This window comes from Camelus bactrianus, chromosome 10 (genome assembly GCF_048773025.1).
Source record: "Camelus bactrianus isolate YW-2024 breed Bactrian camel chromosome 10, ASM4877302v1, whole genome shotgun sequence".
In the NCBI taxonomy this organism is placed as follows: domain Eukaryota; kingdom Metazoa; phylum Chordata; class Mammalia; order Artiodactyla; family Camelidae; genus Camelus; species Camelus bactrianus.
The window spans coordinates 22,979,752-23,004,614 of NC_133548.1; the positions used below are offsets into that span (position 1 = coordinate 22,979,752).

Here is a 24,863-nt window from a genome sequence, read left to right on the forward strand (position 1 = left end):
AATGTTGATTTGGGTCCAACCCTTTTTAGCTACATGGTCTTAGACTGGACTCTAGGCTCATATAACAACTGCTTACTTGATTCCTCCAATTGAATTTTTAATGGACCCCCCCATTAACCTTTCTGTGCTTCCATTTTCCCAACCACAAGAGGAGGACAGTGATAGTGCCCACTTCACAGAGTTGTTGAGAAAAGTGACTAAGTCCACATCTGTAGAGGGTTGGGAACAGCATTTGGCCTTTAATAAGCACTTTGTAGGCACTGTATTTACATTTTTATCATTGAAAACTTTAGAGCACCCCTCTTAACTCCACGTTGTCCACCAGCTGCTGCTCCATTTCTTTGATCCCTTTTTGCAGCAAAATTCATGACAGCATTGTTTATCTTCTGTCTCCAAATCCTCTCCTCACATTGTCTCTTGAATCAGTGTTTCTCAAGCTTTCTTTTTCCATTATTGTTCTTCTAAGGAATCTTTTTGGCCTTTTTTAAAAAATAATTACCTCCTCTCACCTATGACATTTAATACCACAGATGTACTATATAGTTGTTTATGTACTATATGTTTATCTCTGTTTTCTATATTTTGAGCAAGATTTTGTCATCCCCCAAGACTCCATTTTCTCTCCCTTGGGAGTGCTATCACCCTCACTGAGAATGCATGTCTCAAATCTACTCCAGCCCTTCATCATCTCCACACCACAACAATTCTTGTTTAAGGTCAGATTACTAACCTCCCTGTTGCTAAATCTGTGGTCCATTCTCAGTCCTCATCTTATTAGATTTCCCACCAGCATTTGCCCCAGTTGATCACTCCCTCCTCCTTGATAAACTTTCTTCAAGGACTTCTGGTACACCCATTCTCTTGGTTTTTCTCCTATTCACTGGTTGCTCCTTCTCAGTCCCTTGCTAGTTCCATCCTTCTTTCTTCTTCTTAATGTTGGAGGATCCCAGTTAGTCCTTGCTCCTCTTCTGCACTCACTCCCTGTGTCATCTCATTGGATATCCTGGCTGTATGTTAACCTATGTACCCATGATTCCTTACTTTGTGTCTCCACCAGAAGTCTCTCCAGGACTCCAGACTCATTTAATTACTATTTACCTGATTCTTCCTCTTGGGTGTTTAATGGACCTCTCCCATTAACGAATCCAAGATTTAATATGAAATTCTTCCCCCAAACTGCTCTGTCCAAGATCTTCTCCTCTATTTTTCTCATGTACCACCAACCCATTAGGGAATTCTGATACCAAAATAAATCCAGAATGCTTCTTGATATTTGCCCAAATGGGTTGAAATGAACATATAGCCACAGAAAAATCAGTATAGGGATGCTTATAGCAGCTTTATTCATAGTTGCCAAAACTTGGAAGCAGCCATGATGTCCTTCACTGGGTGAATGGGTAAACAAACTGTGGTACATCCAGGCAACAGAACATTATTCAGCACTAAAAATAAATGACCTATCAAACCATGAAAGGATATGGAGGAAGCATAAAACTTAAATGTACATTACTAAGTGAGAGAAGCCAATCTGAAAAGGCTCCATAGTGAGCGATTCCAACTATATGATGTTCTGGAAAAGACAAGAGTATAGAGACAGTAAAAAGATCACTGCCAAGGTCTGTGGGGAGAGAGGGGATGACTAGGCAGAGCACAGAGGGTTTTCAGGGCAGTGAAAGTATTGTGTATGATCCTATAGTGGTGGATACATGTCATTATATACTTGTCAAAACCCATTAAATGTGCAACACCAAGCATGCACCCTAATGTAAACTATGGACTTCGGGTGATGATGGGTCAATGCAGGTTCATTGGTTGTAACAAATGTACCCCTGGGGTGCAGGAAGTTGACAGAGGGAGAGGCTATACATGTGGGGTTGGGGGAGACAGGAATGGCATGAAAATTCTTTGTGCTCTCAAATAACTAACTGTTCTCTAGGCTTCTATTTTCTGTTGCATTTATGAGACAGTCTCCGTTCTGGTGGCTGGGGCCAAAAGTGTAGGGGGAGAGAGGATGGGACATGGTGGGATTGGCTAAAATTCTCCAGAATCCAGTCATGCTGGTCCAGAGACAGCCTCCACTCTCCTCCCCTTGCTGTGCAGTGATTGAAAACCCTGGGACTCAGACTCCAAGGCACGGCTGACCTTCTCAGTTGATTTTTAGCGGTGAAAGGATGTTTCCTTCTGGCTGAAATGCCTGGGACTGCAGGTCTGGAACATGTATTAGTGGAGTAATGTCTAGGGAGAAAAAGACGATAACATGGAAACACTGACTGCTATAGCAACAGTTGGAATAATAAACAACATTTTTTCCCCTTAGGAAAATCATAGAGTTTGGCCTTGTGGCAACTTTAGGAAGGGAAATAAGTAATACCCAAGTTAGAGCTCGTGTTTGGCTTGATTTTTTTTTCCCCCTGGGTTGAAGAGATTTGCTAAGTGCCTTATTGGGCAAATGGAGGATGTTTTACGTCATTCAAAACTCATATGTCTTTCTAGAAAATTTTTTAAACAGAAGTAACTCAGAATATATGAATTGAAAAGTCAAAATCACCCCTCCTCCTTCTTTCTTACTCTTCTGGGGTAACCACTGCTGGAGGAATTGTCGTTAAAATTTCTTTATACATACAAGCATATTACTAACTGGTTTGGGTTTTTTGTTTGTTATTAAGTGGGTGAAACTTGGTAGGGTACAGTCAGCAATTAGTACAATATCCCCCCCCCCATTTCTTGCTTCAGACATACCCTAGTGCTACCCCTTTTCAGCATCTCAGAAGGTCTCATAGCTTTCCAACCACTGGCAGGTATTAAAAAGTCCAGCCCAGTATAAATAAAAACTTTAATCTCTCATCTAATTCAGAGTTTCTTTCCCCACCACCCTGACCACGATGCCTGACCCCAGCTCAGTGCTGACCTGATGGGGGAAGAGACGTGGCTGTGATGTGATCTGTTCTTTCCAACTTTATGCGACCTGATGTCCCCTCTGTGGCCTTTGTCTCCTCCAGTGTGGGGAAGAGGGAATTAGGGGGGGAAAAAGGCACAGTCTTATTTGACTGGCACTGTTGTAATCTGTGTGGCAGATGCCCAAACGCTGGCTCTTCAGAGACCCTTGTTATGATGCCGACTCCACAGGGAACCCAACCTTCTTTAGACTGTTGGATGAATTGCTAGCTCCCCAAACTGGCACCCTACCCCATGTGGTTTCCCTGGACACGATGGAAATATATTTGTCAAGGGAGGATGATAGAACATGTTTTATTTAGCTTGACTCATACATCAAAACTATGTAGACAGAGGGCATATGGGCCTCCCTTTGTACTCTTGGGCTGGGACCTGGAAATATTAGGGGTGGTCATGATTCAGCCTCTAGGAAAATTCAGACCTCCTTGACATTTTCAACCTTGGAAGTACAGGCGGGTTCTGCGGCCACTCTCTCCCCTCTCTCCAGCATCTCAGGGAGCTTCAGCCAGCCTCCCACCTTTATACTTGCTTCCTAGCCCCCTTTGCCTTCCATAGAGTTCTTTTGGTCCAGTACTGCTCTCAGACTTGGGCAAGAAGGGTGCCAGCCCTGGACCCCACCCTTTGGACCCCACTCTTGTCCTCTTCCATCTGTCACTCTTCCGCAGGGTGAGAAATCAGCAGATCCATGAGAATGTTCCCACCTGGAGTTTAAGCAGCTCTTCTAGACATCACTTTGGGTAATGGGCCCTAGAATCCCCTGCCTAAAGGGCCTCAAATCTTCTTCAAGGCCATTGTGGGTTTCTTCCCCAGGTTCAAATGGGCCTCACTGCAGATGGTACATCCTAAGGCCCAAGAGTTGGCCAAGGGGTGCTTCTTGTGGGAACGTGGATGGACCTCATGTGTGCGTGTGCTGGGGCAGGAGCCTGGGGGTGGGAAACAGAGGGAGGCTTGGTAGAGCCAGCTCTCATGATGCCTTTCATTCAGAAATGAACACCAAGGATTGTAAGAATCTTCTTTTGGAATCTGGCTTCCCAGGTCATTATGGGAGTATATTGGTCAAGGCAGGATGATAGAACATGTTTTATTTGGCTTGATTCACACTTTAAAATATTTAGACATAGGGTATGTGGGTCTCCATTTGTCCTCTTGGTCTGGGTTCTGGAAATGTGTGGAGTGCCCATGATCCAGCCCTTAGGGAAACTCATAAGCCTGTGACATGCTTGGAAGCACAGGTTGGTTCTGCTCTTACGCTGTCTCCTCTCTCCAGCATCTCAGGCCTGTTACACAGACATAGCTATTCATGTAGAGTCCCAAACTTGGCTTTTTCATTTGGATGACCGTTTACACATTTCTTTAATAGCTGCATAACATTTCATATGGTACATGTCACTGTACCATAATTTATTTAACCAGTCTCTTATTGATAGTTATTTAGGTGAGCTTGTGACATTGCAAGTAATGCTGCAGTGAATAATCCTTTAACATATACCCTTGTGCCCTTATGTAAATATTCCTTAAAGTGTGATTGCTGATCCAAAGGGTCCACAGATTTTATCTTTTGATTGGAAGCATATTTTGTGTTTAATAGGTTGAGCCAAATTACCCTTCAAAAACTCTAGCAATTTACACACTTACAAAAAGTATCTGGGAGTCCCTTTTTCCCTAAACCCTTGCTTATTCTGAATATTGTCAGAGCTAATCTCGTCAGTGAAAATTCTTTTTGCTATTTTAATTTGCATTTCCCAGATCACTAATGAGGTTGAACATCTTTTCATATATTTACTAGCCATTAGTAATTCTGTGAACTATGCTTGTATCTTTTGATAACTTTTTTTAAAGTTTAGAACTCTTTCTGGTTTAGTCATAACTGCTTGACTATAAAATGTGTTGCAAATATTTTTCCTCTGTTATTCTCAAGATACTTTTATCATAAATAGATTCTTGAGGCCAAAGGGCCATTCTGTCTTGACTTGAGTATCTTTGGAAAAAAGTATTAGATTATATTAGTCAACAAATGTGCTGTAACAAATTATTCTCAAATTTCTGTAGCTTAATTCAGTACAAGTTTATTTTTCACTTTTGCAACAGCCCAACATGGGTGTTCCTGGTGAGCTATTTTCCAGGTGATTCATGGATCTGGAATCAGATCCTCACACTTTGTGGCTCTGCTCTTCTCTGGATTCTCAATATCTTCTCCATTGAGTTGGCAGATGAGGAAGGAGAGAGCAAAGGCCATTACAGGATACCTTAAAGGCCAGGCTTGGAAATGGCATACATCACTTCCTACCCTCTTCCTTTGGCCGGAGCACAATCATACGGTAAAGGAGACTAGAAATAAGGTCTAGTATGAGCCTGCAGAAGTCTCTGCTACAGTAAGTGGAGCAGACCGACCTCTCGGCAAATATACTTCTCCCAATCTTACTGTGTTATTGAAGAGAGTCTAGTGGCTCTTGGAAAGAGAGCATAAGAGGATCCCTACTAAAGAATTTTCAAAACACAGAGGGCTATTTGAATGTCAAGAATCATGATTCCATTGGCTTGAAGTCTTGTTATCTCTTCCTTGTGGAACAAGATTCAAAGTCTCTTCAAAGAGACAAGGGATTCTTCTGCATTCGTTTACAAGAGGAAAAGATAGTTTCTCTCTCGATCCTAAAAAATCTTCTGGAGGTTTCCCTGCCCTTCTCAGACTCAGAGGCTTTCAGCTGGGTGATTGGGTGGAGGGGCTGGGATCAGGCTGTCCAGGTGAGGATTGAGGGTAGGGGTAATAAGATGAGGAGGTGGTTGACTGAGAGCCCACAAGCTAAGCTAGAGCTGGGGTGAAGGTGAAATAAATATGTTTCAGGGTTGGGGAATCACCGTCGGGGGTGGTGAGGGGTGAGCTTTAGGAAATTAGGGCAGAGGGAGGAGAAAAGACAAGAATATCTCAATGGGAGGGAGAGGGGCAAATGCTAAGGCTGGTGATGGAAACTGCATTCAGAATCACTCCCCAAAAGTGGCATGTGGATTTCCAGACAAATAAAACATTTTATTATCTTCAGCAGCCTTGACTCTAGGACAGCCCTGCCTCACCTTAGCCATTGAGATGTTCTCACAACCCAAGCCTTTAGGTCATTAGGAAGTAGTGCTTCACCACCTGGGTGGTCATCCACCTGCAGAAGTTATCCTGGGGCTGCTGTTTGGTGCTGGGGCCCTGAAGATATTTGGCTAGCTGGAGAAGTGATGGATAGACATTCCTAGCTAGAATGACAGCGAGGTGAGCACTCTGTTTCCGCATTGGTGAAAAAAAGGACTGATCTGAATGACCTCCGACGCTGTGGCCAGTGTTCACATTCCACTGGATGGGATGTTGAGGCCAGCGAGAGTCACGCCTTGTTCTTTTATGAGGGGTAATGAGTCCCAGGACCAGGCAAAAGAAGACAGCGACTTCTTCCCAAACTCCTTGGGCTCCAATGATGTTCCTGACCTTGGGCAAGTTATTTTCTCCCAGGGACTGTTTCCCCATCTGAAAAATGGGGTGGAGTCTGTGGGGGTGGTTTGCTCTTCCAGCTCTGACTTTCTAGGAATCTAAATACAACGTGTGAGAACCAGAGTTTGCAGGGCAAAGTGGATTCTGCTCCAATTCAATGAGAGTGGTCTTCCCCTTGCTGAGTTCATGTGTAACCCAGTAGACTTTATGATGCCCTAGACTGCTCAAAGACCTTAAAGTCTTCCTCATTCCTCACAGTGGAAGACAAGTGGATGTCCCGAGGGTTGCTTACTGCTCTATTCTAGTATCTTCACTGCCTGGTACCCCTCCACACCCCAATCCCAGCATACTGCTGAGTTCTCTCTTGTGGCCTCTCTCTTTGTTTCACCCTTTCAAATAAATCCAGGTTAATGGTGCCCTGGCTTTAAATTTTGGCTCCTCTCTATATCATGGGGTCCCCTGTTCTCTCTGAAACCACACACCAAAGTTCATGGTTAAGTCCTAAGCAGTCTTGCAAAAGCTTAGAGTCCCAGGTGTCCCATGGAGAGAGAAACTGGATGGTTATTGTGCATCACAGCACTTGTCCTTGTTTTTCTATTTGATCAAACTTTGGAAGGTGGCTGATGATGGTCAGATGAACTTTAGCTCCCAGAGGCTGAGCATCTGTGCTGTGAGGTCACGTGACTTTCCGCTGGCCGGGGACTTAGTAGAGGTGGAGCATGCACATGATAGTCCTGAGGCTACCCTGGAGAATTCATTTGCACATATTTTGCTAAGATAGGAGGAGCCTGACAACCAGATAGACATGAGTAGCAGCCAAGGACTGGAAGAGGTCCTGGGTGATGTTCTGGTCCAGCCTTGGGCTATTATCCCTTTAAGTTATCTCAATATTTTCAGGTCTAGGTTATTCTTATCATTACAAAGAAAAAAAATCAGGCTGGACTGTTGGGGGGCATATGTGGGGCTGGGAGTAATGCAGTTATTGACGGAACACTGAGCCTTGTTTTCCTTATGCCACCAGCCCCTTCTAACTCAACAATCAGGAAAGGCTAGTGTCGTTGAGGGAGGTGTTCTGTTGGTTAATTAACTTCTTCAGCATGGCTAGCACACTCTGACTAGACCTTAATTTCCTCCACTTTGTAAGGGCACGTCTGGGAAAGAAAAGTCAATCTACCAACCCAGAGAGACGATTGTGGGAGAGAAGCTTCCATGTGGCAAGAGAGGATTCTCTAGAAGAATTTTCTTATTCAGGGAGGCCTCCCTGGGCAGTGGGCTCAAGGAGGGGAGGGTCCATGTTTTAGTCACCATCATTTCCAGTGCACACTGGATGGCAGCATCTGGAATGAACAGGTGAATCCAAGGCTGCCCAACCCTCGCCCCTCATCAGTATCCATGACGGATGCTCCCAGGACTGAGACACCCTCTTTAATAAGTAAAGCCCTGCAGTGCTTGCCCCACAGTGTGACACACACTGTCCTTTTCCATTGTGTTCTAAGTCTCACCCTGTGTCTCGCTGTTTGCATTTCACGTGTTTTTTGAGATCTAGCCCTGTTCCTAGATGTAAATTATGATCTCTGACTGCTGTGTAATATTTCATTATGTATTTATACTAAAATCTCTAGAGTTGGAAATCCAGGTTGCCTTGAATAATGAACTCTAATTCCCAGCCACCCTCCTGCTCAAAGTATAATTCTTGTAGGTGTCTTCTTCTGAAATGCAATCTGTCTTTGCTTGTTTAGTGTTTACTTGAATGGTGTCAATCATGAATTCATTGCTTTCTTAACTAGCGTGTAAGTTCCCTGGAGCAGATAATCTCTACCCCTTAGGGCGGTCGTGGGTATAGATGAGATTGTGGGTATGAAGTGCTTAGCACATTATCTGGCAAGTGGAAAATTCTCAATAGATGGTATAAGCCCTCCAGGGCCTAGAACACATTAGGACTTTAATAAATACCAATCACAATGATGAATGTTTAATTACCTCTGGTGATCTGGGGTCTCCTTCCCCATAAAGCTCGGTCCCAGGACACTTGAAACATGAAGTATTCAGGAGATAGTAATTGCCAGAGTCACCATTCATCCTCCCAAATTATTCCCCTTTTACAGATGATAAAACTGAAACTCAGAGAGGTTTTGCATCTTGCTTATGATCATTCAGCGTAGTTAGTGGCAGACTTGGGGCTTAAACCCCGGTCTAACTCTGAAGTTTTTATTTTTAACCACTCCCCTATATCGCCACCCTTTGGGAAGCGTGCTTAGCTTATTACTACTTCAGCAACAGTAGCTTTTATTTTCTCTGTGTTTGTGGATAACAAAGAATTTAAGAGTCAATTAACATTTACTGAGACCTCACAGGCCCACCAGGACCATGTTTAAATTACTGAAAGATGCTCCCTCTGGGTGGACACGGCAGTGGGCACGTGGCTTGGTCAGTAGAAGCCGGGCTGGATTCTGGCCTCTGCTTGCCCCCGACCCTGGGCACCTGTGCGCAGTGCATAAACTAGCCAAGTGCATAGCTGTGCCCTGGGAACATGCCACGTGTTTCCTCCGTGCTCTGGCATTGAATCCTCCTCTCCATGACAGTCCTGTGGGGCAAACACAATTCTGCTGGACAGATGAAGAGACCGAGGTTCAGAGTTGTGACATTTCCAAGGTGACCTTATCTCAAGATGCAGATCCAGTGTTCCAATTGGAGTCCTTTGGCTTCAAATCCAAAGACTGGCTAAATATAGAAGAGAGTGATCTAGGGGAGGGGGCCCATGTAGAAAAGGAAAAGAGATTGAGGGAACACTGAGCAGAACCTGCCAAGTTTGACAACTACTTCTGGGATGGTCCTCATGCTTTGATGCAGCTGCCTCCCTGGTGAGAGATGGATGTGGTCCCCCATCGGAACTCCAGAGGAGATGAAGTTCCAGGCAGGCTGAAACCCTATGGTGAGAAATCACCCGTGAGCTTAGGGCTGTGAAATGTGAGTGCTTGAAGACTGTTACAAGGTCCTGGAATAGGCTTCAGGTTTCAGTGCACACACTGCTTCTTCTGCACAAGGGATTAGTAAACATACCTGCAGTTACAGAGTGGTGCCTGCTTAATCGAGGGCCAAGAGACTCTGCCAGTGGCTCAGTGGAGAGGGACAGGCTACCGGGTAGTGAGGTTACATGAGGCCTCCGGAGAAGGCCAGACTGGGGTTGCTGTCTGGCTTGGCACTTGGTTCTCTCATCTCCTCCTTTATTCTCCTGTGACTTTTCTAGTCCTTTGGAGACTTGAGTTTATGATCTCCCTGAAGACACTCCAATGTCCCAAAGTCAAATCAGGACCTCTAATTTTAGAATGTTCTATGAAATCATTATCTCAAGGAGGTATCTGTGCTCCCATGTTCACAGGACCGTTATTCACAATAGGCAAGATATGGAGACAACCTAAGTGTCTGTTGACAGCTGAATAAAGAAAATGTGAGATATGTAAATAAGCAAGCAAATAAACAAAGTATATAAATGTGATAGTCAAATATACACGAGTATTTATTATTCAGCCTTAAAAAGGGAGGAAATTCTGTCATTAGCAACAACATAGAGGAACCTGGAGGGCATTCAGCTAAGTGAAAAAAGCCAGACAAGGAAAGACAATAAGTCATGGTATCACTTATACGTGGAATCTAAAAATAAGTTGCCAAACTTATAGAAATAGAGGGTAGAAGGGGTCTAGGGAGTGGGGGAAGTAGGGAGGGGTTGGTGAAAGCGTACAAACTTTTTTCAACTATAAGATGAATAAGGTCTGAGGATCTAATGTGTAAGTAATGACTATAGTTGAGAACACTGTATTGTGTAATTGAAATGTGCTAAGAGAATTGAACATAAATGGTCTTGCACACACACAAGATAAATATGTGAGGTGATGGGTGTGTTAATTAACTCTATAGGGGGAGTCCTTTCACAATGTATATGTATAACAAATCATCACATTGTACGGTTTAAATCTCTTACAATTTTGTTTGTCCATTATACCTCAGTAACCCTGGTTGGGGGTGGTGGCGGGGGAGAATGTTCTAAAGCACTGGGGATTTCTCTGCCAGTGAAGAGGATGTATTATCTGGATGGGCTAGTCTCAAGTTACTCTGCAGGTATTCCCTCCTTCCGAAGCTTGGGACTCCCCTCTTTAAAAAAAAAAAAAAAAAACTATGCTAGGTGCTAGAAATATTGTTGTAAAAATAATTCTTACTTTGAGGGAGTTTACATCTTAAGGGAAGCAGACTAATGGACAAGCATTTATAAATCCAGTATAATAAGAGATAAAATAGACACGACAACACTGGGGGAATCTGAGAAGACTTCCTGGAGGAAGGGATATCTAACCTGAGTCCTGAAGGAGACTAAAAAGCAGAATGGAAGGAGAGTTTCAAGTGGAAGGCACAGTCTGTGCAAAGACCCAGAGCAAGCCAAAGCCAGCTTGTTTCAGGAACAGAAGATTGGGAAACAAAAGACCCCGCAGGCGTTTTAGCTACATTCGTGCTTTTGGACTTTATTCTGGGGGCAACAGGAGGCCTGGAAAGAATCTGAACAAGGATGAACATACTCTGAAGTTCAGAAAGATGACTTTGGCCTGATGTGGAAGGCAGTGGGGGCAGGGCAGAGGCTGCACTTAGGGAGATTTGTTGGAAGACTCTTCGGATGTGGGATTATTTAAGGAAACCTAAAAACCCGTCTATCTGTGCCCATGAGGAGGAAAGCCCCTCTCCTTTCCCCCCAGAGTAGGCCCCTCTGGAATCTTTGGAATCTCTGTGGTCTTGGAGGCCCCTGAGAGTCCACAGTTCTCTGGACTCCCAGACCAATGCTGCGCCCCAGAGCCTCCCCCATCCCTTTCCCTTCCAAGAATCAGTCCTTTCCCTCAGCAGCTAATCTTTCCTTCCAACATCCCATGGCCTCCAGAGTGACCACGCATATTTCTTCCTATGCCCTTTAGTTTCCCTTCTGACTCTCCTCTGATCTTCTCTTGACCTCCCTGGGGGCAGACACAGAGATAAATCTGCTGGCTTCTCGGTGAGAGAGTCCAGGCTCATTTCTAGCTCTGGCCTGACACTTTCCCTTAGCTCAGCAGGGCAGAGGCAGTGGCTTCACTCTGGCCTGGGACTGGGCAGAGGGGCCGTGAAGCAGCTCTGGTTGCTGGAAGGTCTTGCTGTAGATACGAAGAAGGGAAGAGGAACAGATTCTGGTCCCTTCCATCAATAGCATGGTGCCCTGTCTCGTGGTTCTCAATCCAGACTGCAGAATAAAGTCACCTTCTGGGGACTTAAAAAAAATTGCCTGGTTCCTACCTCAGAGATTCTGATTTAATCATCATGGGAAGAATACAGGCATCTGTAATTTTAAAAGCTGCCCAGCTAATTCTAATGGGTAGGCAGGATGGCAAACCATAGCTCTCTTAGCATCACATTTCAGAGACAAGTTGACACTTAGGTGGAGTATCAGCTCTGTAATTTTTTCTTTCTTTTTTTTTTTTTGCTGGGCTTACCTTGAGTAAATCATAGCCTCTCTGAGCCTCATTTATTTCCTCCTCTATATGAGGAGGTTAATAACACCTATCTCTTAAGATGGTTGTGAACTTGCCAAGTCAAGCATTTGCATTGCCTGGTACATAGTTAATGCCCAGCCATGAGCACTGACTGGTTATTTTTCTTCTTGTGCCTTCAGGTTGGCGTTGCCCTGTCCTTTTTTCCCTTTTTTCCCTTCCATTCCCTTCCCTTCCCTTCCCTTCCCTTCCCTTTCCTTTTCTTTCCATGCCCAGCTACTTTAGTGTGAGTTGGGCGACCAGATTTCAAACACTCCCTGTGACAGGAGATGTACTAAATAAATGGAAAACTATGAGGAGAAGGACGCACCCTGTGCGCACCTGCTCACAGAGATCCATGGGGGCGCAGGGCACCCAGAGGCGAGAGGGCTGAGGCCCATTGGGGCTGCAGCCTCCTCCACCGACCCCCGTGGCCCCTGGGGGCCCGGGAGGGGCAGAGGATCCCATGGCCCAGAAGCACGCAGGTGAGCGCAGTAAGAAGCTGGCGGCCAAGAGAAAGACGGCAGCGCTTTGGCTGTAGTGGGCTCTCCTACCTCCCTCTCCTCGCCACCCCCCACCCCCGCCCCAACCTGACCCCAACTCTGTCTCTAAGTTATTTAAATTATGGCCGGGGTGGGGTGTATTTTTATAAATACAAAATACATTTTCTGTATTTTCAGAATTCTAATGCTTACATTTTAAAGTCTTAATACAACAGTTTTAGCCTAACAATATATTACAGAATAATGTGAAAAATGACTTTCACAGTAAACCATGAAAATGGAATTAATACTTGCATTATCAAAGTCACCGACTTGTCACCTTTTCCAGCCACAGAACTCAACAAACAATATTAACATTGCTTTTGGGTCTTATAGCCTGTGTACAGGATGAATAAATTTAGGGAAAGAAGTGTTTTCATGAAAAATCAAAATTTTAAGTCATATTGGATTTATTTTAAAGATCACAATTGACAATAAAACTTTTAGGTCAGCCTGGTTTGTTCTTTGATAAGAAAAATAGTATAGGTTTTCATTTTATATACACACCTGGCGTGTTTCTTTAATTTCATTTTATAACTCAATCTTATTTTAAACACTGAAGAAAAACTGAATAGAAGCCTGTGTGTGTTTTCTCCACTAACTATGGGATATCTAGCCTTGAGAGAGAAAGATACAGGGTTAAAATTTTTGCAAAATGATTAAATAGAATAAGTTTTTCTCCAGCACCCTCACCCCCATTTCCTCTCCCTGTGCCCTAAGGCTTTTAGACCAGATTTGAGGCCACTGGACGTCCCTTAATACCAAGCGTGCATCCCCAAGGAGGATGGAGAGCGAATTCTTCTAGAAAATGTTCCTTTAATAAGTGGTTTCAATGCCGTTATAAAATAAGACTTTCCATAGCTTTCCTGCCAAAGTATGTTCCATTGGTCTCTAGATGTGGCCTGTGTGGTCTTTTCCTATGGGCGGACTCTCAGTCACCTCTCATTCCATCTTCCTGTGGCTGTGATTAAGGGGGCTAATGATTTGTAGCATGGCAGGGGCAAGAATGAGTGCTCCCGGGTACAGTTAGCTCGGCAGAGAACTCTGTCACCTTACTCCCGATGTCACAAATGTGTTTTTCTGGACACAGCAGAAATGCCAATGGAGGAAACAAAGGACAGAGCAAACTCGTCACGACTTCAGGAAAAATAGCTCGCAACACACCCTTCGTCGTGAGAAGAGTGATGGGTCTCTCTCAAAATATCTGACTCAGAGATTGGCAGCAGTGCTCTGCAACAGCTGAAACCAAGTTCCAGAGAGAGGCTCAGAGATCCATTTGGCAGCTGATGGGAGAAGCCCACGCCTCCGCAGTGGTTGTGAGAGAAGTCTAACTCAAAGGATATTGCATTGCCTTTCATGGAGACCGGCTCTCCATTAAGACGGAAAACAAGCAATGCTTTCACATCTGAGCCCTACGTGGATTAAGCTAAAGAGTCTAACAGCAGTTCAGTTTTTGAAAGTAAAGTTATTTTAAGAAGCAATATATTATCCCAAAGAATTTTTCAGTGCTGTGACGGCACCTGGATGGATGTCTGACGCACTAAATCACTTCATAATTCAATAAACATTTGCTGTCCCATTGAGCATCTGTTTCTCCTGCTTTACCACAAGTATATCACAGGCGCAGATCTATCAAACTGCGGGCATTGATTGAGGATGGAACCGGTCCTCACACAGGCAGCTCTACATAGTGTGATCCAGGGTAAGGAGATGCACGGATTTAATTCTGTGTCCTGGAGACTTGAGTGACCAGTTCACAATATAAAGAAACTTTATTGCAAAATTTAAAACTATCACAGCTTGGTATTAATTATTAATAATGATAAAATAAAATTTTATTTATTCTAAATAAAAATTATGACTCCAACATTAATTTGTATTGTTTTTCATAAAACTTTATTTAACAGTGGTTAATCATTTCTACTGAGCCAACCTGGCAATATAGTTAATGAGATAAAATATATCAAGTGCTCAGCACAGTGTCAGACATTTAAATAATTAGCAGATGAGAAGTGGTTGTTCTCATTTTACCATGGGAAAATTATAATTTTTCCAAAAGATAAAAGCATTTTGGAAAAACTTCATTTATTCAAAAGAGGAATAAAAATGGGGTGAGTCAAACAGCTAGCCTGATTATCTAGGAATCACAATACCCATGAAGTTCAGGTCCAGATAGTCACTGACCATCCTTTTGATTGGTTTCGCCCTTTCTTGAATGACTAGTAGCATTAGCAACAACTACTTCAACTATTATTATAAATAATAATATTAGTAGTAATGGTGGTCATAATTGTAGTTGGTGTCATTTATTTCTTCTTGCCCAGTGTCCTTTGCAGGATTACTCCTCCCCATTGACTTTGGTCTTGGTTGAGATTTCAAAGTATACACCTTCCTTTGGGGGATGACTCAAAGATCGTGGAGCTGATTCGTCCTTACAGCAAGATACCATCCGGTGATTCCTGTGACTGACCTGGGGGCTCTCCTGTCTCCTGCTTCCTGGTTCCTTCCAAAGCTTGGCCATTCAGCTTATCCTTTGATTCTGTCACCTATTTCAGAGCCATTCAATACATTTTCTTTTCTTTTATCATAGCCACAGGTGATTTACTTTGCTTAGTAATCAAAGAGCCCTAAATAATATCATAATATTAGTAACACTAACTCTGATTGTCACTGTCATTATTTTCAATCATAGTAGGAATAACTACTATTTTCTTGCTGTTTATTATATCCCAGGCACTGTTCTAAGCATTACCTTATTACACCCTCATAACAATCCTGTGAGGTAGCAGATACACACCATTATCACCCTCTTTTGCAGATGAGAAAACTGTGGGTTGGCAAGATCAGGTAATTTGCCCATGGCTAGCAAGCAGTGCTGGCAAACACAGCATCTCCAATGCTGGCACAGACACCCTTGGTCACTATGCTACTTTTCTATTAAATGACTTGGATGGGATGTACCTGGCAATGGGCTAATCACTTTACATCTTAATTTTCACAGAAACAAACATTCTCAGTGTGATTGCAGCCATACAGATGAGGAAAGAGGGGCTCAGATGGCTTAAATGCATGGGTCAGTGTCACTCAGCTACTAACATTCCAGAGCAGAGCCTTCCGGCAAGAAAGGTCTGAGCCTGTCGGGAGAGGGGAGTGGGATGACGAAACCAGCCAGGTCTGCCCAGACTTAACCTCACTCACTGTTAATAGAACAAAGAAACTTTAAAAGACGCCGAGAACCACACTGCCTTCAGAGGATTCCCGGGAGGCTTCAGCGGAAAGGGAAAACTTCCTTGTACCGAGTTAACTTTGAAACCCTCATTTCTAGGCCAGTTTTGGGGTTTTTTTTCCCCCTCCTCCTTTTTTCTTTGAAATTCCAGGCCTGATTAGATCATGCTCCGGACTTGAGTCGGCCAAAGGCCATGTTTTAAATCACTGTGATCCTGATGATCTTACAAGAACATTTTAAAAGGATAAATCTATTTGTTTTACACTGAGATAATGGAAAATAAAGCAGCCCCTGCCCTCTCCAGGAGACCTGGCTTGCCAAGTTGGTTTTCATAACATACTTTTACAGTTGATTTATCTTCTCTGAAAAATGAGATTTAAAAACTAAAAAATAGAGAAGCCCTCAGGAGTGCTTGTGCCGAAACCAGTGGTGAAAGCCAAGAATATCATCATAGACCCTGTTACCAGAATCAGCAGGTTGATGTGTTTCCACACATGGGAACAAAGGCCCCAGATTCCACTGAGTCTGGGGGAACTTGCAATGGCTGCATTTTCAGGACTGTGGCTGGAAATGATTGATGTCGAAGGTGCTCGGGTGACTGCTGTTTGGCCTGCACCTCCAACACCAAATCCCACCAGCCGTGATGGCCACCCCCTCAAATCTCTAGGTCCAGTGGGCTTGGAAATTTGAAATTTGTGCCCAGAAGACAGATAGGGCCATTTTGAGAGGATTATCCAGCTGGGATGATTTTCTGGAGGATGCAAATGGGAGTGGTGTGGGGATTAATCAAGGTGATGGCAGAAGAAACAATATCTGCTTTGCTTTTTGTTTTAATTGAAGTATAGTCAGTTTACAACGTTGTATCAATTTCTGGTATACAACGTAGTTTCAATTATACATATACGTACATATATTCATTTTCATATTCTTTTTCATTTTAGGTTACAAATGACTGAATAAATAAGTTGTGGTATATTTATACAATGGAATATTACTCAGCCATAAAAAAGAATAAAATTATGCCATTCGCAGCAACATGTATGGACCTGGAGATCATCACTCTAAGTAAAGTTAGCCAGGAAGAGAAAGAAAAATATATGATATCATTCACACGTGGAATCTAAAAAAAATACAAATGAATGTATTTACAAAACAAAAACAGATTCATAGACATAGAAAACAAACTTATGATTACCGAGGGGAAAGGGAGTGGGAAGGGATAAATTGGGAGTTCGAGATTTGCAGATACTAATATATATAAAATAGATAAAAACAGCAAGTTTCTTCTGTGCTGCTGTGCCATTTGCAGCAGTTATTTCTAGACCAAACCAACTTTTTCATAACTTTCAAAAGCATGGAAAGATGGGACTATCATTGACTTAATGTCTCAGTGCCTCACTTTCTCTTCTGCAAAATAGGGGTAACTGAGTGCCTAACTCAGGCTAGATGGAAGGACCGCCTGAGGAGATGCATGCACAGTGCCGGGCATAGGGTACGTGGTCACACAAGGAGGCTTTATCATTACCCACCTCCCGGCTGCTTCCAAGCCGAATCACTCTGGGTTCCCATATTCTGGCCACTGGTCTGCCTTCAGGAATTGATGGCCTACTCAGATTAGCTCCTTCCTGTGCTGACAGTCTATCCCCCAAGCTCACTCCCCTCATTTTATAGGTGGAGAAAGAAACCAACACCCAGAGAGGTTAGGTGACTTGTTGAAAGTCACACAATTAGCCAATCTAACACCCTTGCTCTTCTTACGTATTAGTTCTCTACTGCTGCATAGCAAATTATGCAAAACATAATATAATTATCCCCAAACGTAACATCTTAAAACAACACACACGTATTGTCTCACCCAGTTTCTGTGGGTCAGGGATCTAGGAGAGGCTGATGTGTGTGGGTCTGGCTCAGGGTCTCTCTTGAGGTTGCAGTTGAGGTGTCCACCAGGGCTGCAGTCAAGCAAAGGCTTGGTTGGGCTGGAGAATCTGCTTGCAAGCTCAGGTCGCTTACGTGGCTGTGGGCAAGAGGCCTCAGTCCCTTGCCAGGTGAGGCCCTCCGCAGGGCGGCTCGTGATGTGACTGACTCCCTGCTGCACAACTGACCCAAGAGGGAGTACAGAAGGGAGCAGCAGTGCCTTTTATAACCTGATCTCGGAAGTGATGTACCACCACTTCTCCCACATGCTGTTGATCACACAGACCAACTTGGGTACACAGAGGAAAGGGGCTACACAAAGGCGTGCCTGCCAGCAGGTGGAGGTCATTGGACACCATCTTGGAAACTCACTACTACTTAAAACTGGCACATAAGCCATACAGACAAAAGTTCTTAAAATAGTCCACAGGGACCTGCTTACCTCACCAGCTTCCACTCACTGTTGCTCTCTGGGCTCTGTTTTACACTGGTCTTTTTTTCAGTCCCTCTCATGGACCTGTTCCTTCCCAGTCTATCTTTCCAAGTGTTGCTCCCTCCACCTAGAATGCTAATGGATCAATTTGTATCATCATTTCCTCTTCATCCTTTAAAGCTCAGCTCCACTAACACTTCCTCCAGGAAGCCTTCCCTGATCTCCCTAGACTAGGTCTCATCCTCTGGCCCTGTGTCTCATGGTAATAATTGAACCATCAGTTAATTACTTAATTGTTAATACTTACAGGAATATGTAGTCTGACTTGTACTCTCTGGGTCACCAGCAGGGAGCACAGATCATAAAGTCAGGCCCAGATTCCAGGTTTCTTTACTCAGAATCCTGGGTTCGTACTCTTCATAACCCCTTTTTAATCTCTGTTCCTAGAGCGGGGAAAAAGACCTCCTTTTGTACCTTGTCCTGATACAAGGCTCTTTTCATTAGTTCTAAGAATAGGATCATGCCAATTTTCCAGACTGAGCATCTAGTCTATATTTGGCTTCCAGGCCCATTACATTAACCACAGGAAAGCACTTTCATTACAGTGCGTTATGTTATTCCCTTATGAATTTGATGCTTATTTGTCAGCAAGTACAGAGGTTTAAAAGTTACCAGCAACACTATTTATTACAGGTTTTCTTTGGAGAGCAAGTCCTGCTGCTAGAATCCACGGGGGGAAGAGTTGGAGAAGAGAATTCTCTATTTTCCCCAATATTGTGGTTTGGATGAGCCCCTTGGAGCAGAGCTCTTAGTCCTCCTCTCTGTTTTCACTCAACACACACACACACACACACACACACACACACACTCACACGCATGCACACACACTCCTTTGATTTATTTGCTAGGATGATGTAAATGGAAATTACAGAATCATAAGTTTATGTGTGTGCATGTGTGCACGCGTGTGGGGGAGGAGGGGAGCAGTTGGGATGTCTCAGCTGAGCCTAAAATGGAATTCAAATATGTCTGTAGAAGTTGTGGGGGGCATCACCAGGAGGTGATTGGCAGGAAGGCTCTCCCTCACTGGGAGGAAATGGGGATGGGAGGACCCTGTGAAGTCAGACATGCCTTAGGCTTAGTCCTGCAGAAAGGAGGCTCCTAAGGGAAGGTCTGTATGACAGGCTATGTGACCCTTGAGGGCACAAGCAGGGCCCTTTGGAGGTTTGGGTGACCCCATGCGACCCTGAATAGGGAGGGGGCGATCGCCTCACTGCGGAGTGGACCAGGACCTGGCCGCCCCTGGAGGCCCAGCGGCTGTGGGAGCAGGTAGCTCCTTTGCATGGACTTGGCCTTGAACAAGTGTCAGCAGCAGCTCTGAGGCCACGTCATGAGTTCTGAGGGGGCTTTGGATGCAGGCACCTAGGCAGGTGGGGTGGGGCAGAGACAAACCCAGTGGCTACCACTGGCTGCATTGTGTCTGCTTAACTGATTGGTTTGTGATCACCTGGGAGACACCCCCAAGGGACGCCAGGTCACAAGAGGCTGACATCTCCTGGGGGCTGATGACCTCCAAGATGCTATGGAAGAAAGAGCCAGTGACATGTGAGAAGGGCTGACAGTGAGCTATTTCTAGCCATACACCAGAGAGACTTGGGGATCTCGGATTTATATAGAATGAACCACTGAAGTTCAAGGCCAAGGGAGACCCGTGGAGGTCATAGAGTCCAGCCATTCACTTCACTGTGGAGGAAGCATAACCCAGAGAGAAGGCACTTCTCCAGGGGCAGACATGGAGATCTGAGCTCTAGTCTTGCTGTCTCTTGGTACCTAAGGGAGTTTGGGGAACTTACGTAGATCACTGATACTTCCCTCAGACCACTGAGACTCAGGGGGTGGACTGATGCTAAGAGGCAAGCGGGCCTCTAGGTTGGATGGCTCCATGTCCTGTGGCTGGAGGGACAGAAGAAAGCCAGCCTGCCCGAAATATCTCCCGTGGTGGCACACCATGGACTCAGGAATGCCTTCCTTCAAGGTCATTTCTATGTCTGAGGCTTATGTGTAGCAGAGATGCTTTATTAGAAAAGTTGAGCCCCATGAGTAAGCATGGGAAGGGGTTGGCAAAGAGGGCAGAGGGTCTGCAGCACCAGCAGAGACGGCAGGCCCGGGTGAGGCCTGGGAGGGGAGGTCCATGGAGATGCCAAGAAAAGTGAGCAGATGCTAAAATGGGGAAGGACATTGACAAGATGGGCCAGTCCCCATTTTAATTGGAGGCCCTGAGCCCATGTTCCATGTCCTCTCCAGGTGAGTTCCAAATGGTCCACTGTGCATCAGCTGTGTGCTGGACAGTCCCCAAGCCCTAGTTAAGGGGTGTCCTGGTCTGACCTCAAGCTTAAGTTCTCTAGCCTTGCTTTGCGGCATGTAAAGAGAGGGTGGCAGAGAGAGGGGAAAACAGAAGAAAAGAAAGGGAGAAGAGAGAATGAGAGCAAGTAGAGGAGAAGGGCAGAGGAGGGGGAGATGTACTGAGACACAGAGAAAAAGCAGGCATTGGCCATAAATTGCTTCCAGGGTGTAAGGAACCGCAGATGCCCACCTTCAAGCCCTTCTGGGGCCACTGTTTAACAGCATCCAGCCGCCTGGCCTCAGGTGGCCCTCTCACCTGACTCCCATTAGAGCTCCTTGCCTCTGGAAGCCGGCATGATTTATGGGCCCCTCTGGGCTCATGGCCAGACAGCCACCCCTCACCCGTCACATCCCGGCTGACCCTGAGTTGCTCTTTTTCTTGCACGTGGTTCAGCAGGTGGATTTGAATTTCTAATGACTACAGACACCTGTGTTTCCCTGAGGCGCTTGCCGTGGTGATGGAGAACAGACCCAGGCCGCATCCAGGAGGAAGAGCACAGTGGAGGAAATATGAGAGACAGACTTGTTGGAGGCATAAAATATCACCGAAAGTGTGGACCCTGTTAGATTTCATTAACTGTTTACATTTCCCTGGCTGCATTCCACTGGTCACCTGCACAGAAACCCAATTGAAAACACAAACCTTAAATGAGATCAGATTTTCCAATGAAATATGATGAGGGTTCAGAGCCAAATCACAGGTAAGTGGGCCCAGTCCACCAGAGGGACATTGACGAGGATCCCAGGGTCAATGCAGCTCTGGCCCAACCTGACTTATAGCCATCCTGAGGCTCTGGGAGCCCCATGGTGAAGGAGAAGGGGGTGGGTAGGCTTACCTAGCCCAAGAGAGGCATGTGCAGACTTGGATTTATGGGGGGCCCCGCCAGGTTCCTCTCAACCTTTAACTCCTTTGGAGAGTAGCATGTTTCCCTGATGACAGTTCTGTTGCAGCTCATGGAAACTCAAGATTGAAAGTTTAAGGCCCATGGTCAAGCCAGCAATGCAGAGGGAACAGAAGACTTTGTTACACATTCTAAACTCCTCCAGATGCAGCACAGTTCATGTTGCTCATCTCCAAGGTACTTAGCAAAGAGTAACCTCTTCATTCCCAGGGAGCATGGTTTGAAAACCCTCTCAATCAAGTCAAGCTAAGTCCTTGGTGCCAGATCTCAAGGGCCAGCAGTTCCCTGCTGCTGCCACCACTGTTGCTTAAGGGGAAACAGTCTCTGCCAAAACCTTCATGATTGTCCTTTAGAGCCTATTAAAAGAACTTTTCCTCTATCAGTAGTCTAGCCTATGACTTAGAGAGGTGACTTCTGCTCTTTGACCTCCTCACTCCCCTAATTGTACCACATAGACCAGCATCACTGGCATCGTTGGGATCAGTGGCATCATATGGATCCTTGCAAGAAATGCAGAACCTCAGGTCCTCATCCCAGTCCTACTGGGTGGGAATAGTGCCATGTCAGGGGCTCAGCACTGGGCCTGGTTGCCCACAGGCTGGGTATTCAGAGGTGGTAGTAGTTAGATTGGCTTTGATAAGCAGCAGTCCAGGCCGTTGTATTGTGTAACCATTCTGTTCATGTGCCCATCCTGCTTAGTGCTGACAAATACTGGCTAATGTCAGCTTGCTGAAATATTGTTTTGTCTACGTGGATATTCAGTGCCTTTCCCCTGGTGGATGCTCTCTTGTCCACCATGAGCACATTTCCTAGTCATTCTTGGTGCCCGTTCCCATATGCCCATCCACATGCCTCCTATCACTCAGTCTTTTTCATTTCAGGCTCCTGATCAGCCAGTGAGGCCATCTGCCACTGCCCATGAGCCTTTATATATTCTCCCTTCAGGCCACCTCTTCTTCCACGCAGAGCAGAGGACTAGGTGCACCACTCAGAGCTCCACCCACTGGAAGGATTTTCCCTCAGCTCTGTCGTTCCAGTCCACTCCATGGTGTCTGTAAGATACCCACCATCCATTTTCAGCATGTACTCACATTCCAGGATGTCCCAGCTGTAAACCAAGCATGAGATTTTTCTCCTTCAGCTGGTTGTGTTGGGAATCCCTCTAACCATCTGGCCATAGGTGCAAACTGAGAGGTGGTACTGGGCAGTCATGGAGGATGGCGTGGGGGTCTGGGGCTCATGCTCATGCAGCTTGATTGTGCCCTCTGGTTTTGCTTGGGATCCGTTAGGGATGTACCATTTCCATTTTAGAATGGCCTACCATGGGTCTGTGTAACTTTATGACTTGGAGGGTCTGATAGAACTCAGCTCATGATAGGCAGTACCATACTCATGATTACTTGATATTCCAGAGTTCAATGTTCTATGTCCACCAGTAATACTGTAGGTTACGTTCCTCAAAAAGCAGCGCTGCCAGTGACATGGCCTTGGTCCAGACCTCAGAGGCCTGTGCTGTGATTCTCCCACTGGGGTTTGCTGTAAGATCCTTCCTGCAGCTTTTTCCACCTCTGACACTTCCAGCATTAGATGGTCTGCCAGATCATATCCTCCAAGTGGCAGGGGGACTTGTACCATGGCCTGGACTGACTGCAGATCCCTTTCTTGTTCCAGGCCCACCCAAAGCTGGCTACCTTTCAGATTTCCTGGCAGATGGGCTGGGGTAGTATTGCTGGATATGGAATATGCTGCCTCTAAAACCCAACCCAAAGAGGCCTGACAGACATTGTACTTCATTCTTGGTGTACTTCATTCTAGGGGATGAAAACATAGTGATTTGTCTTTTACTTTGGAGAGTATTTCTCAGCATGTCTCTGATCTTTGGACCCCTGAAAACTTACCAATGTGCCATACCCTGCATCTTCCTAGAGCTTACCTCCCGCCATCTGAAGTGAACTGCTTCACCAAGGCCTGTGGCATCCTTGCCAGCTGTTACTCTCCCAACTCTGTCACTGATGTAATGGATCAATTCTGCAGGATGTCCAGATGGTCAGATTTCTTCTGACTATATTGTGACAGCAGGAGGATTAACATAGACCTAGGACCACATAATAAATGCATGTTATGATCCATTCCATGTGAATGTAAATCGTTCCTGATTCTCTTCTCTGTCTGAGATAGAAAATAACTCATTGGCTGCATACCATTTACCCAAGTCCATGTTAATCTGCTCTAGTAAAGGTACCATGAATGGCAAGACAGCCATTATTGGAACTACTTCTCCGTTGAGTATGTGATAGTCTACAATCATTCTACAGTATCCATCTGGTTTCTGCAGGGACCCGACTGGTGAATTAAATTGAGATATGATAAAGATCATCACGACTACATCGTTAAGATACTTAGGGATGGCACTTATCCCCCAGGAATGTGACTTTTTTTTAATGAGTTTTATTTAAAAACATTTTTTAAATTGAAATAGAGTCAGTTTACAATGTTGTGTCAATTTCTGGTGTACAGCATAATATTTCAGTAATACATATACATACACATATTTGTTTTCATATTCTTTTTCTGTGCAAGTCTTTGATGGTAGGTTAGGAGAGTGTTCTTTGGGGTTTTCATATTCTTTTTCATTCTATGTTATTATAAGATATTGAATATAGTTCCCTGTGCTATACAGTATAAACTTATTGTTTATTCTACACAGTAGTTAGTATCTGCAAATCTCAAACTCCCAATTTATCCCTTCCAACCCTCTTCCCCACTGGTAACCACAAGTTTTTTTCTTCCATGTCTGTTAGTCTGTTTCTGTTTTATAAATAAGTTCATTTGTGTTTTTTTTTTTTTAAGATTCTACATATAAGTGATATCATAGGGTATTTTTCTTTCTCTTTCTGGCTTACTTCACTTAGAATGATAATCCCAGTTCCAACCATGTTGTAGCAAATGTCATTATTTTATTCTTTTTTATGGCTGAGTAGTATTCCATTGTGTATATGTGTGTGTGTGTGTGTGTGTACATGTATATACACACACCATATCTTCTTTGTCCGTTTATCTGTCAGTGGACATTTAGGTTGTTTTCGTGTCTTGGTTATTGTAAATAGTTCTGCTATGAACATTGTTGTGCATCTATCTTTTTGAATTAGAGTTTCTATTGGATATATGCCCAGGAGTGGAATTGCTGGATTATATGATAACTCTATTTTTAATTTTTTAAGGAACCTCCATACTGTTTTCCTTAATGGCTTCACCAGACTACATTTCCATCAACAGTGTAGGAGGGTTCCCTTTTCTCCACACCCTCTCCAGCATTTATCGTTTGTGGACTTTTTAATGATGGCCATTCTGATTGGCGTGAGGTGATACCTCATTGTAGTTTTGACTTGCACTTCTCTGATAATTAGTGATATAGAGCATTTTTTTCATGTGCCTATTGTCCATTGTCTGTATGTCTTCATTGGAGAATTGCTTGTTTAGGT

The 24,863-nt window shown here is 44.5% G+C and overlaps 1 protein-coding gene across 1 annotated transcript in view; it reads left to right on the forward strand.

Moving 5' to 3' along the window:
• Positions 1-24,863, forward strand: part of PAMR1 (peptidase domain containing associated with muscle regeneration 1) — a 148,215-nt gene that overhangs the window by 46,070 nt on the left and 77,282 nt on the right. The gene's annotated exons all lie outside the window — the stretch shown is intronic.